We start from the raw sequence: 13,304 nt of genomic DNA, 5'->3' as shown, positions 1-13,304 counted from the left end.
TAGCTTCCTCCTTCTTCCTAAGCAGACTTCCCCTAAACACCCTTTTAAACCTGAAGCCTCCCTTCCACTTTATTTCCATTTTCATGCCATCTAACATATTATAAATTTGACTTGTTTTTGTCTTCATGCACTGGAATGTCAGTTGTATGAGGCCAAGGATTTTTGTCTACCTTGTTGATAACTTTGTGCTTAGTGCTGAGCACAGTGTCTGGCATGTAGGTATCCAAAAATACTTACTGACTGAAACACAGTAGAATCTAATGCAAACTGTAGCCCTAAGTAGGAATACCTGGGGTCTAATATCCTCTTTCCGAAGTATTCCTATCATCACAACATTTCTTTGATATTCCTATTCTAGAGGCAAAGGGAAGAAACTTTAAGGTACCTCATAACTGTTCAATCACTAACTTCTAGGTCATGATAGTTGCAAACTGAAATGCCATTGGGATTTGGGCAGTTAAATAGCTGAAATGCCACTGGGATTGGGGCAGTTAATACCTTATACTGAAATACCCAGTATAAGGCATTAAAGAGTGGTAGAGTCTGTGGCAAATAGGAAAGTTTATATATTGCCCTATGTAAAACCATTCAGATTTTAAAGAGAAATTTAAAACAGCCCTGTCTGAACAAAACCTGTCTACCTGTGGTGCCAAAGCCCTTTTTGGCTACCAGTTGTGGTCAATAGGACCACAAGGACATTTTCTAAGTCATACTGTTTTTTTTCTACTTCTTTTCCAAATGTATTCTCAAGCTTGGGTATGTGACTGACTCCACATCGGGACAAGAATACTCAATTGATCAAATCTAATTACATTTGCTTCCCAACTAAATTGTATATCACCTTCCCCTCTTGTGATAGTTCCTCTTGGGTCCTCGGTATCTGATTATTGCAAACCTAATTGATTTGCGACATTTCATTAATAAAGTTAACTAAAACTAATTATACATATTGAATAAAAGTTTCCTGTGAAATGAATTTTTCTATTTAGCTTAAGGGTTCTTAATTGTTAGACTGAATTGCTGAAGAAGATTTCAGAATTACTTTCTCTTGGGAGATATGAATATATATATATATATATATATATATATATATATATATATATATATATGTATTCATTCTTCCCCTCCAACCAATATGGATTGATGGTGATACCATAGAAACCAAAAAAGAAAAAAAATGATTAAATATGAAAGTTAAAAATACTGAAGCATTGTCCTAAGAAAAAAACCCTACAAAATAGGTCACACAGATGTCTTTAAGATGTTAAATTAGGTCTGTTACATTTGTCACGTTATCTTAAGGAGTTTAAAACTCAAATTTTCATATTTATTCACATTTTTTTATTCATAGTATAGTTTTTTCCTTCACTTAATTAGTGCATATTGTATTTCTCTTTCAGCGAGTACGTTTTGTCTAATTCATCCATCAATTTAAACCTACATTCTAGCCAAAGTCCAGGGAAAGCCTCCTACTACCTCAGTTGCCCCAAACTCAGCTGATACATTGTGAGTCAGTATTTTTCACAGGACCATTTCCAATGCTCCCTATTTGTTTAGTCATGTATAGATAAACATTCTATAAGTGAAAGGAAGACTGGTATTCATTAATGGTTCAGTGTTGAATAAAATATGGCTGGCCCATTACTGTTATACAATAATCTTATATATAACATGAGATGCTCTTATGATTAGTGACTTGAATTTGCATTGCTTTCACTTTGCAAAAGCAGACTGGATTTCTTGCTTTGCATCGTTCAGGAAGACACTAAGCTGTTGTATCTTCCCATTCTGTTCACTGACCAGGCTGGAGGGACCAGGAGGCAGCAAACTGCCCATCTTATTTTCCCTCTGATGGGGGAGTTTTACTGAGGAGTAAAGGTGTAAACTCTGGGTCAAAAGACAGCTCTTACCCGCCAACTGGTTTTAGCTACAGTGGCTCTTGTTTTTTTTTAATGGTGTCCATACTGTGTGCAGAAGTATTTTGGCCTTGCCTAGATGTGGGGAGGAAGAATGCTGCTTTGGATTGGATTTTGGACCTGCAATACTACATTGTTCCTGTTGAGCCAGTTCTCTGGGTGAGTCTCACATTTGTTTAGATTTGGGAAAGGCATTAAGACCCGGTTTCAGATAAATAGTTATTTTCCACCAGGTCTGCACTGCATTATTACATTTCTGAGTTATACTAGATCTTTCTGGAATTTTAAAAATGACTCATATATTTAAATCTTCTTAAAAGGAATGACTAATTGATGGGAAAAGACAACAGCTCTCTTGATTCTAGCTAAAAGCTTTTCCTGTCAGCAAAACAGAGCCTCTACATTTAAAACCTATTTCTTTGAGCTCTTTTAATTTTTAAAAATATTAATATTGGTTGGGTATAGTGGTTCGTGCCTGTAATCCAAGCACTTTGGGAGGCTGAGGTGGGAGGATCACTTGAGGCCAGGGGTTCATGAGCAACCTAGGCATTGTAGCAAGACCCCACATCTATAAAAAATTAAAAAAATAATCAGCTGGGCAAGGAGCATGTGTCTGTAGTCATGGATACTTGGGAGGGCGAGATAAGAGGATGGCTTGAGCTCAGGAGTTTAAGGCTGCAGTGAAGTATGATCATGACACTACACTCCAGCCTAGAGGACAAAGTGAGACTTTGTCTCAAAAAAATCTATCTATCTATCATCTATCTCTATTTAAATCTAATTTAAATTACTATTTTCTATAGAATTATGTGCTAAGCACATCTAGCTATATTATTTAAGCAAAGAAAGAATGTTACTGTGAATTATGTGAATCGGTTATTTAAAGTAAACATGTTTCATAAAGCAAGCTTCATATCTGTTTATTAAAAAAAAAACCCAGAACACAAATGGCTAGCAATTCATCTTGCTTTTGTTTTCTGTAAGATACTGAGATTATTATTTTAAAATTCCAAACTGGATTCAAACTTACATTATTTATGCTTTCATTGAAAAATGATACTATTAAATGTGTAAAGGAAATATCAGCTGGATATTTATGTCCTTTTTAGACAGATAGTTATATAGCTATTTCAAACGCTTGATGCTTTGATGACTCAAAGACAAATTTGTTTTTAATTTCTTTCCTTATGTAACACATGATCATTAGTCCAGGAACTAAATGTAATTGAACTGCTAGGTATGAGTGACTGGAAAATAACTGAGACTCATTTTATTAATGGGATCATATTAGTGACAAATAGTGACTAAGAACTTTAAGAACATAACAGGACAATTATATTGATGAAAAATGAAAAACTATTGTTATCTGTGACTGTTTGAGTCTATTTTTATGTTGCTATAAAGGAATATCTGAAACTCGGTAATTTATAAAGAAAAGAGCTTTAACTGATTCCTGGTTCTGCAGGCTTACAAGAAAGCATGGCGTTAACTTCTGCTTCTGGTGAAGCCACAGGAGGCTTACCATCATGGCAGACGGTGATAGGGAACTAGCATGTCACATGGCGAGAGCAGGAGCAAGAGAGAGGGAGGTGCCACAGTCTCAGAGCAAGTACTTATTTATTACCATGGGAAGGCTACCAAGCCATTCATGAGAGATCCACCCACAGGATCTGAACACCTCCCACCCGGCCCCACCTCCAACACTGGGGATCACATTTCCACAGGAGATTTGGAGAAGACAAATATCCAAATCATATCAGTGACATGCAATTTAAATAAAAATAAAAGCTTCGAATATGTACATTTTTATTAAAAGAAGAAGTGCTCTAATACTTGTTTGGTTTGGCTCTCCAACTGTTTAAAAAATCAGCTCTATTTATGTCTATGTGATGGAGAAATGTTTATCATTATTGGAATACTTAATCTTACAGAAAGAAATGAGTAAGGAAGAAAATATTGCCCGTTAAAAATGATCCTACATCTTTTTTACTTCTGCTTACTTGAAGCTGTCAGCAATGTCGGTAACCAAGGCAACAGCCATATATTTTAGTTCTTACCTCAGTGTAACCGTGAGTACTTCTCATAAAGTTAAAAAAATCAAGAACCTCAACTTTAGAAAAGCACATGAAATACTTCTCTCTCTCTCTCTCTCTCTCTCTCTCTCTCTCTTTCTCTCTCTCTCTCTCTTGCCATTCTCCTGCCTCAGCCTCCTAAGTAGCTGGAATTACAGGTGCACCCCACCACATCTGGCTCATTTTTGTATTTTTAGTAGAGATGGGGTTTCACCATGTTGGTCAGGCTGGACTCAAACTCCTGACCTCATGATCTGCCCACCCAGGCCTCCCTGGGGTTAGAGGTATAAGCCACCATGCCCAGCCAATTCTATATATTTTAATATGCAAACAGGAATAAGAAAATGTGGCCTGTGAGAGCTATACATTAGATAATCTAACACTGAGAAATTTGGAATTTCCAAAATATTAAATATTTCCCAAATAAGTTTAAAAGAGCAGAAAACTTTCTTACCAAGTGGCCATGAAAGTGCTGCATTATTAACAAATGCGTTTACAGAAGTACTGCCCAATAGTACTTCCTATGATAGAAATGTTCTGTATCTGTGCTGTCCTCTAACCACATGTATCTTCTGAGCACTTGAGACTAGGGTAGTGCAACAGAAGAACTGAGTTTTTAATTTTATTTAATTGTAATACATTTATATTTAAATGTAAATAGCCACATACAGTAAATGGATACCATACTGGATGGTGCAGGTCTATAAATTTTAAGCCATTGAATGTGGTTCTTTAGTTATTTAATTGTGCCAACCAGGTTTTTCCCATTTGTCATGAGTAGATTTCAGAATGAATTTTTTGGTTCTGTAAAATAAGCTCTGAAATGCTGTTTACACATCACTGGTTTAAATCAATAAGAGATCAGAGTTCTGTAGTTTTAAGTTGGTAAAAGTTTTAAAGGGAGATTGCAAAGTTCAGAAGGTCCTTTAGTGAAAACTTTTTGTATTTCAGTATACTGCTCACCGATTGGGATAGGGCTTTGGAGATTATTTACAGGAAACCTAGGGCAAAGCTGCTAATTAGTGTTAGAATCGGTATAACATCAGTTCTTTGACAAACAAAAAATAGCGTCTTAGAATTAGGTATGTTTTGCTTATTCATCTGAAAGTTAAAGGTTTGAAAAGTTGAAAATTTTACAGAATGTTTTCTTCTGTGTTTTGTCATTCCTAAGCAAAAATCAGTTATTTTGGAAGTTTTGCTACAAATGTGTGAGTGTTAGAAATCAAAGACTTCCCAAATACAGTACAAGGAAGGCTGATTTCAAGAATTATTTCCAGTTGGAACCCCCTGGGTTAACTGTCCTGCCTTTTCTGCTATTGGGCTGATTGGGTATCACGGACAAAACTTCTTTTGTTCGATACTTTGAAGATGTAAAATAAAGTATACTGTCTTCGTGTCATCCTAGGATATGTATCTTAATACACTCTTTCCAGAGCTGGATTTTTGCTGAAAACTTGCACAGTCCAGATTCCCAAGCTTTGCTATATCTAAAAAAAAACCCAAAATCAGAAAAAAACCTCCCAAAACAAAACATCCCTACAGATATCCATTGAAAGAACTCTGTAAAGCGTTACTATTTTTATGTCTAAGATCAAAGCTGTTCTAAATCGTTTTCTACCACCACCACTGTGGAGTACCTTCCAGAAAAATTATTCCCAGTTGCCAATCTATTATAGCAAAGAAGAAGCGTCACCTCTAATATTTATCTACCCACCCAGCTCCTACCTATTCTAACTATCCTCTACTTTGATAAAATGGGAGCAAAACACATTCAGAATAGGACAAGCTACTCTCCATTTTCCCTGGAGGGGACTAGGAGAAGCTGAGGGTTTGTTCTTTGAGCTGAGTTTTTGTTAGGGGGAAAAAAATCCTGTTAGATAAATCCTGGACTCTTGTTATGAAAAATATCATGCAGGCCCATGTAACAAACGTGAGATAGACGAAGTCGTCCTGGCTAACCCTGCTGTGCTCCACACCAGGTTGTGAGAGAGTTTAATGCCCTGCCCTGTGACTCATGCCTGTCAAAAGGCAAGAGGGCACCTCCATCTCCAATTTCACATTGTCTTTTTTCCTGTATCTAATCACTGGAGGAAGGTGGAAGTATGTAAGAATGAGACTCTGAGACATTTGGGTTTACTGAAGGTGAGCAGGTCAACTGTTAAGGTTTATGGTCGTAAGACTTTTGAAAAAGAACATTGGGGCAGCGGAGAACCCAAATCACCCAGGAAGTGGGTGACAAGAGAATACAGTAGTTTCCCTCCTGGTCCTCTTAACCTCTACACAGGATGAACACTGCTCAGAGCAATAACCTGTAGTCACATGGAGTCCTTGGCAAAGGACTTTCTCACGTGCTTCATCCTCAGTACATGAATGGAAATAGCTTAGTAATTCTGATGTTATTTACATTTAAAGCCATATAAATACATAACGTTCTTAATCTGTAATTGGAGGGGATGTGGTTAAGACAGGGATTTCATTATTTTCTGCTTCCTCTACTTCTTTCATAAGACAATGACACCTTTGGGCCCTTTTGCTCTCCACACCGCTGACGCGTTAGAGAAAACTACTGATGAACACACTGCTGTAGGTGTAAGGCATTTACCTGGTGCAGACCGTCTGGGATGGCATCAGTGAGTTAATCAGATAAAATCCTGGCCATTTTAGATCAATTTGTCAAATATCAAACCTAGAATGGAAAATAAAAAGATTAAAGCAATTCACTGAATACAGTCAGGTTTTTATTTTTTAATTTACAGAGTGAAGCTTCAACACTGAATCTTAAGAATGTTTTTGAAGGAAATAAAACCGTCTGGTTCACATCAAGGACATATTTTTCCTTATATAGAGTCAGATTGTATTAAGTGGTAGGCACAGGTTCTTATCATCTTCCTGCCTGTGGTCAACATCTTACCCAACGCCTTTGTAGATATACATTAGGCAAAGAGAAAAAGAATATTTTGAGGTAAAATAGTGCAGTCTTATTCTAAGCAATTTCTTTCTATAGACGTGGCTACTAAACATAAGAATATGAAAATAGATTGGATTGTTACTTGTGAATTTATAACTAAACTTGGTTAAATGATTCTACTTTTAGTATTAAGCTTACGCAAATTTTATTTTACCATAATTAAAAAAATATCTTTTAAAAAGTTTACCTATTCTCTTTTCTTTTTCATAGAAGTAATGCCAGTGTGTCGTATAAACGTCAAGTTACAGAAGGATGTAAGACAAAAGTAAACATATCCTTACCCTTTATTACTTTTCTCTGCATCTACTTCCCAGAGGTACCACTAATAATTACCTATGTCTCTTTCTAGGACTTGCATACACATGCATATAAATATGTATATTCATAAAAAATACATACACATGCATATAAATATGTATATCCATAGTTTTTTCTTTCTATACATCATAGTATTTTCTTCTTTGCTTTATTTATTTTACTTATCATGGCTAGCAGATTTCCTACATCAGCATATATAAATCTGCCTCATTCATTTTGATGACTGTACAATATTTCATTGATTGTGCTGACACATAATTTATGTAACCAGTCTGCTATTAATGAGCCTTAATCTTTTTTTTCTTCAGTTTTCCTTTTGGCTACTACAAAAATGTCTCAATAATAATATTTATATATATGCATTTTTATACTTACATGAATATATTAGTAGAATAAGTTCTAAACAGATTGTTGAACCAAATTGTTTGTATATGCTAAGTTTTTGATAGATATTTACAAAATGTCCTCTATTAAGGTTACACCAATTTATAATACCAAGAAACTAGATTTTATCTTTTTTCTTTATCTGATAAGTAAAAAGGTATATCTTTGTTTTGCTTGCATTTCATTAATTAGGAATGAGATGGAACTTCTTTTCATTTTCCTTTTGTTTCCATAGATATTCTCCTACTAGTTTGCTCAGCCATGGCTTCTGCTCATGTTTCAATTAGGTGACTTATTGTTTTTCACATTAAAGAGCTCACATTATATTAAGGAAACTTCAATTTTACATGTAATGGCTGGTAAACAGCTTTCCTAGGTTCCTTGTTTATGGTATTTTTTTACTCTATTAGCATTTATTTTTATGTATTCAAATTCATCAGTATTTTTCATTATATAAAGGAGGGTTTTTAAAATAATAATTTTTATTTAAAGTTGAAGAATTATTCAAGAAGACTGTATATAGGTTAGTTTTTAAACAACTAGGCATACCACCTTTAGCATTGTTATACACGATAATGTTAGCATTAGAAGGATCTATAAATTTCGGGGCAGGATGCGGTGGCTCAGGCCTGTAATCCCAGCACTTTGGGAGGCCGAGGTGGGTGGATCATGGGGTCAAGAGATTGAGACCATCCTGGTCAACATGGTGAAACCCTGTCTCTACTAAAAATACAAAAAACTAGCTGGGCATGGTGGCATGTGCCTGTAATCCCAGCTACTCAGGAGGCTGAGGCAGGAGAATTGCCTGAACCCAGGAGGCAGAGGTTGCAGTGAGCTGAGATCGCGCCATTGCACTCCAGCCTGGGTAACAAGAGCAAAACTCCATCTCAAAAAACAAAACAAAACAAAACAAAAGAAATTTCGCATAAAATGATTTCTTCTATAGAATACCATGATGGTGTGAATTCTGTGGACTCTTTGCAAGGCATTGGTGTACCTTAGAAAAAAAATTTACAAAAAGGGTCAGATTGATAGTACCATTCTCCAGAGAGTTAATAGTAGTTGTCTAGTACCTAAAATCTAGAGTGAATTATAAATAAATAGAAATTCCAAGAAAAATAGAAAGTGAAAATATAAAATCAAGAGAGATTCATTTTAGAAAATTTTGTAGATATATACAAAAAAAGAAAAAGAAAAAAAATCATCCTCAAAAGCTCTTAAGATGTATATTCTTCCTATTTTTTCTTATTGGCTCTATAGATATGCATGCATTTAGAAAATATGTAAGTGATTTTACTAATAAAATAACCCTAACAAAATTAAATGAATTTTATTAAGATGCCAATAACCCAAGACCTTAATGGCACCTTGACAAGCATCTACAAAGTATATACATACGTGGGAACACACTTATGATTCATGTGTTACACACCGATTTTTTCACTTACAATTATCTTTCCTTGCCATTATTTTAAAATATGTAAATTATATGTTAAATTTTATATTCATATAAAATATATAACAACTATCATGTTCTATTATATGGCTTAACTTAATGGAATTTAAAAGGAATATGAATAATTGTGGGTTCTCTCAAAAATCCATTCTGATAACTCAATAGATAAAAGGCCAGGACATACTCAAGAAATCATTACCCAAGAATCACATCAAACTGTATTACATTTATGATAAAGTGGCAGCAATTAACTGTGTAACTGAGGGCTGGGAGACATCATCATACAATGTGTTTTATATGAGTGACATCATTTGAATGGGAAGGAGAGTTAGATTATTAAAGCTGGGTTAATGGAAAATTCTGATTCTAAGGGCAGAAGTCTTTGAACTGAATGGCAAGAAGAATTTGAGTCAAAAAATAAAGTATATGTGCTGATAAAATTGTAAGTGTGAAGGGAAGTATACATGCTGATACAGTTGTTAAGTGTATGAAATTTACCAGAAAAAAACCGCTATGCTATGAGATTTCTTTTCCAGCTGTTAAAAAGAAAACCTTGTACAGATTGTATTCAGCCACCAGGGGACTCTTAAGGGATATAGAGGGTGATCGCTAGTAGTTTATTTTTTATTAGTACTAAGAAACTTGGCCTCCTATGGGTAGGATATCTTTTGGGTATTTCTCCTCCTTTCAAACTTCCACGACTTGTGATGGCAGCCCTGGATTGATTTTGCCCTAAACCATAACTTACAAATTAGATGTCATAATGTCAGTGCTACCTGAATATCTACAGTTCTAGATTCAAGCAGCTGGTGAAATTTTATCTCCTACAAATTTTCTCAATCCCACTGAAATGGCTGTTCAGTCCTGTTGGCATAGCTTTCCCCTCAAACATGATTACAGGGAACCCATACACATCTCTCTTTTGACCAACATCAATAAGCCCCTGTCAAAACAGGAGACATTTGGACAGACCCAACTGATGGCTGTCACAGAATCTACCTGCACTGGGGGAAATAGTTCAGGAACTGAATCATTTGGGAAGCCACTAGCTTAAAATACATCACCACTTGCTTGAATAAAGACTGGTTGTAACTATATTTTACTACATTGTTGTAAATCATGCTTCTAGCAAATAAGCATTTATTTAAAAGCTGAAAAAGTAATATGTAATTTGAGTTGGAATGCTGAACAGTCTATGTGTATGTAGAAAACAGAAAATAACTTGTTCAATCCAAGAAAGAATTTAGTTTATAGCATGAAAGCACCAAAAGGTAAACAGAAAATTTTGGATTTTTATGGGAAAAAATAGAGATATCAAAAACTGTTATTATTATTAGGGGCAGGGTCTTTCTCTGTTACTCAGGCTGGAGTGCAATAGTGTGATCATGGCTCACGGCAGCCCAGGCTTAAGCGATCCTCCCACCTCAGCCTCCTGAGTAGTTGGGACTACAGGTGTGTGCCACCATGCTCAGCCAATTTTTATTTTTTGTAGAGATGGGGGTTTCAGTTTGTTGCCTAAGCTGGTCTCAAACTCCTGGTGTCAAGTGATCTTCCCTTTTTGGCCTCCCAAAGTGCTGGGATTACAGGTGTGACCCGCCACGCCTGGGCTCAAAGGTTAGTTTTTAAAAGTATGTCATCTACTATTTTTAAAAAATGCTTCATTGAAATATAATCGATACATAAAAAGTAGTCATATAAAATATATTTTAGTGGATTTGGACAGGCTGTCATAGTTTTGGTATTTTTTCCAACAGTTAAAGAAGGAATTTCTAGAATTTCCCATTTCCCATTATTGCACTTAAAAGTAAAATGACAGGAAAACATTAGACCCAAGTGGAATAGATCTTGTTTGGTTTTTAAAAAAAAATCTATGAGGGAAACAGAATTTGATCTCAAATTAAAACCTTAAACAAATTTTCAAATAATTAGTTTGTCTTAAAAAGTAGGTAGCTTAGTTTTGAGCAGACACTGTAAGTAATAGCTAAGAGTACAGGCAATGGAATTAGAATTCTTATGTTTATACCTCGACTGTATCAGTTACTGCTTTTGGGTAAGCTACTTATCTCATTATTACTCAGTATCCCAATCTATAAAATGAAGATAAAACAGTAACCATCTCACAGGGTTGTTATGAGGATTAAGTAAAAACATTTAAAGACTGAACATTGTGTTTTGAATGTTTATGTACTCAATAAATATTAGATTTATTAAAAATGTTAAGAGCCAAGAAAACACCTCTTCATAATTATCTAAACAAACCATAGGTACTGTGAACTGTTTTTTTTTTTTTTTTAACATTAATGTGCATTTGAATCACCTGAAGATCTTGTTACAACGCAGATTCTTACGCAATTAATGGGTCTGAACAGGGTCTGAGATTCTTCAGGTCCAGCAAACTCTCAGGTGATACCCATGATGCTGATATGGGGATTGTGATACATGAGACAATTTTAGATGGTTCCCTGCTAATTGGTAATACAATGTGTCTAGAAGGTGTGGATGAAATGTACAGATTTCATATGCCCCCTGTGTGATTCCAGTATTCTTGTCTTATCTGCCACTGTCACCTTAAGAACCACTGATTTGATAGTTCAACCTTTTATTTGTTTTAATATTTTCTTTCCTTACTCTTTCTTCCACTTTACCTGTGCCATTGCTGCTGTAGACTGAAAATCTTTATTTATGCTTAGCTCTTCAATTAGCAAGACTAAAGAATAAAATATCTTAGTGTAATAGGATAGTGTACCTAAGTGAGATTAGAAAAAATATTTCTTAACATTTCTTTTTTTAAAATATAAGGATCTAAAAATATATTTAACATTTTCTATAGTTTTAGCCAAAACCAAACAAATAAGCAACAAACAGGCAAGTAAGTGACTTCGTGGAATACTTAGTAAAAGAAAACAAGGATACGTTAGGCGCGGTCCCTACTATCAAAGGAGTTATAATCACACAAGGAGGGGAAAGGAGCATTGGTTATTACAGAAGTGGCCAGAACCAAACAGTGTGACCACTTTAGGCATGCCATTTGGTCTGAAAGGCAGGACAGAAGGAGGGGCCATTTTTAAATGGTTTCCCAGCCTACCGGCATTAGACTATTAGAGATATGTCTAAATATGTGTTTAGTTTGACTACTACCTCTCTATGGAAAAGACAGTTTTTATACTTTGGCGTGTGTTCTCAGGGCCTAATATCACTCAGATCCACAGTGTTTTCTCCGTAAGTATCTGCAACTGTTGTTGATATATTTCAAAGACATAATTCTTCACTATCCAAAGTAGTTAAGAGGATCTCTGACTAATGCAGAATGAGAAAATATCTAAACTAACTTGGCAAATTAGCAATAACAAATTCTCTTTAAAAATACACAATCAGACTGGGTGCAATGGCTCATATCTGTAATTCCAGCACTTTGGGAGGCCAAGGCAGGCAGATCACTTGAGGTCAGGAGTTGGAGACCAGCCTGGCCAACATGGCAAAACCTCATCTCTACTAAAAATACAAAAATTAGCCAGGTGTGGTGGTCTGCCCCTGCAATCCCAGTTACTAGAGAGGCTGAGGCCGGAGAATCACTTGAACCTGGGAGACAGAGGTTGCAGTGAGCCGAGATCATGCCACTGCCTTCCAGCCTGGGCAACAGAGCAAGACTGCCAAAAAAAAAAAAAAAAAAAAAAACCCAAAAAAGAAAACAGTACACAATCATATGTGTATTTCTCAATATTCTTATTTTGTAGTCAAACATACAGAGTAATAAATCCATTGATTTAAATAAAATTTCTACATTATTTGGTGAAGATGAAGGCATCTATGTATGTATAGGTGGACAAGAAATCATATCAAAGTTGACTCGAACTGAAAGATTATTAATTCTACGATTTTAAGTTTTAAGAACATCTAGAATTGAGACTTGAAATAGGAAGTCACATTGTAATAATAGGAAACAAGGCACACTCATTTCTTACCAATTTCCCAAACTTTTAAATGTTAGAAAAATAATTAAATGTGAGACCAACAACACGATTAAAAATATTATTAGGAATAGGAAGGAGACTGACAATCACTGACAGATTCTAGACATTTGTTTCTACTTAAGACAGAGAATGCACCTATTGAGGAAACAAACATAAACAAAACAAAAACAAATTCAAACCCTTCTAAAGTAACTATAAGAATAATGTAAAGTAATATTT

General features: G+C 35.2%; 1 protein-coding gene and 1 long non-coding RNA gene across 5 annotated transcripts in view; one reads left to right on the top strand and one right to left on the bottom strand.

The window, feature by feature from the left end:
- Window positions 1-13,304, top strand: part of LOC141585585 (uncharacterized) — a 371,751-nt gene that overhangs the window by 114,928 nt on the left and 243,519 nt on the right. The window lies entirely within an intron of this gene.
- The window catches only part of AGTR1 (angiotensin II receptor type 1), a 45,543-nt gene that overhangs the window by 28,612 nt on the left and 3,627 nt on the right, over window positions 1-13,304 (bottom strand). For all 4 annotated transcript variants that reach the window (XR_012519119.1, XM_074405475.1, XM_010335789.2 and 1 more), the window contains exon 2: window positions 6,591-6,674. The gene's annotated coding sequence lies outside the window, so the exon portion shown is untranslated. The remainder of the gene's footprint in view (window positions 1-6,590; window positions 6,675-13,304) is intronic.

This window comes from Saimiri boliviensis, chromosome 9 (assembly GCF_048565385.1).
Source record: "Saimiri boliviensis isolate mSaiBol1 chromosome 9, mSaiBol1.pri, whole genome shotgun sequence".
NCBI classification, from domain to species: Eukaryota; Metazoa; Chordata; class Mammalia; order Primates; family Cebidae; genus Saimiri; species Saimiri boliviensis.
This window is presented reverse-complemented; position numbering and strand designations above follow the sequence as displayed.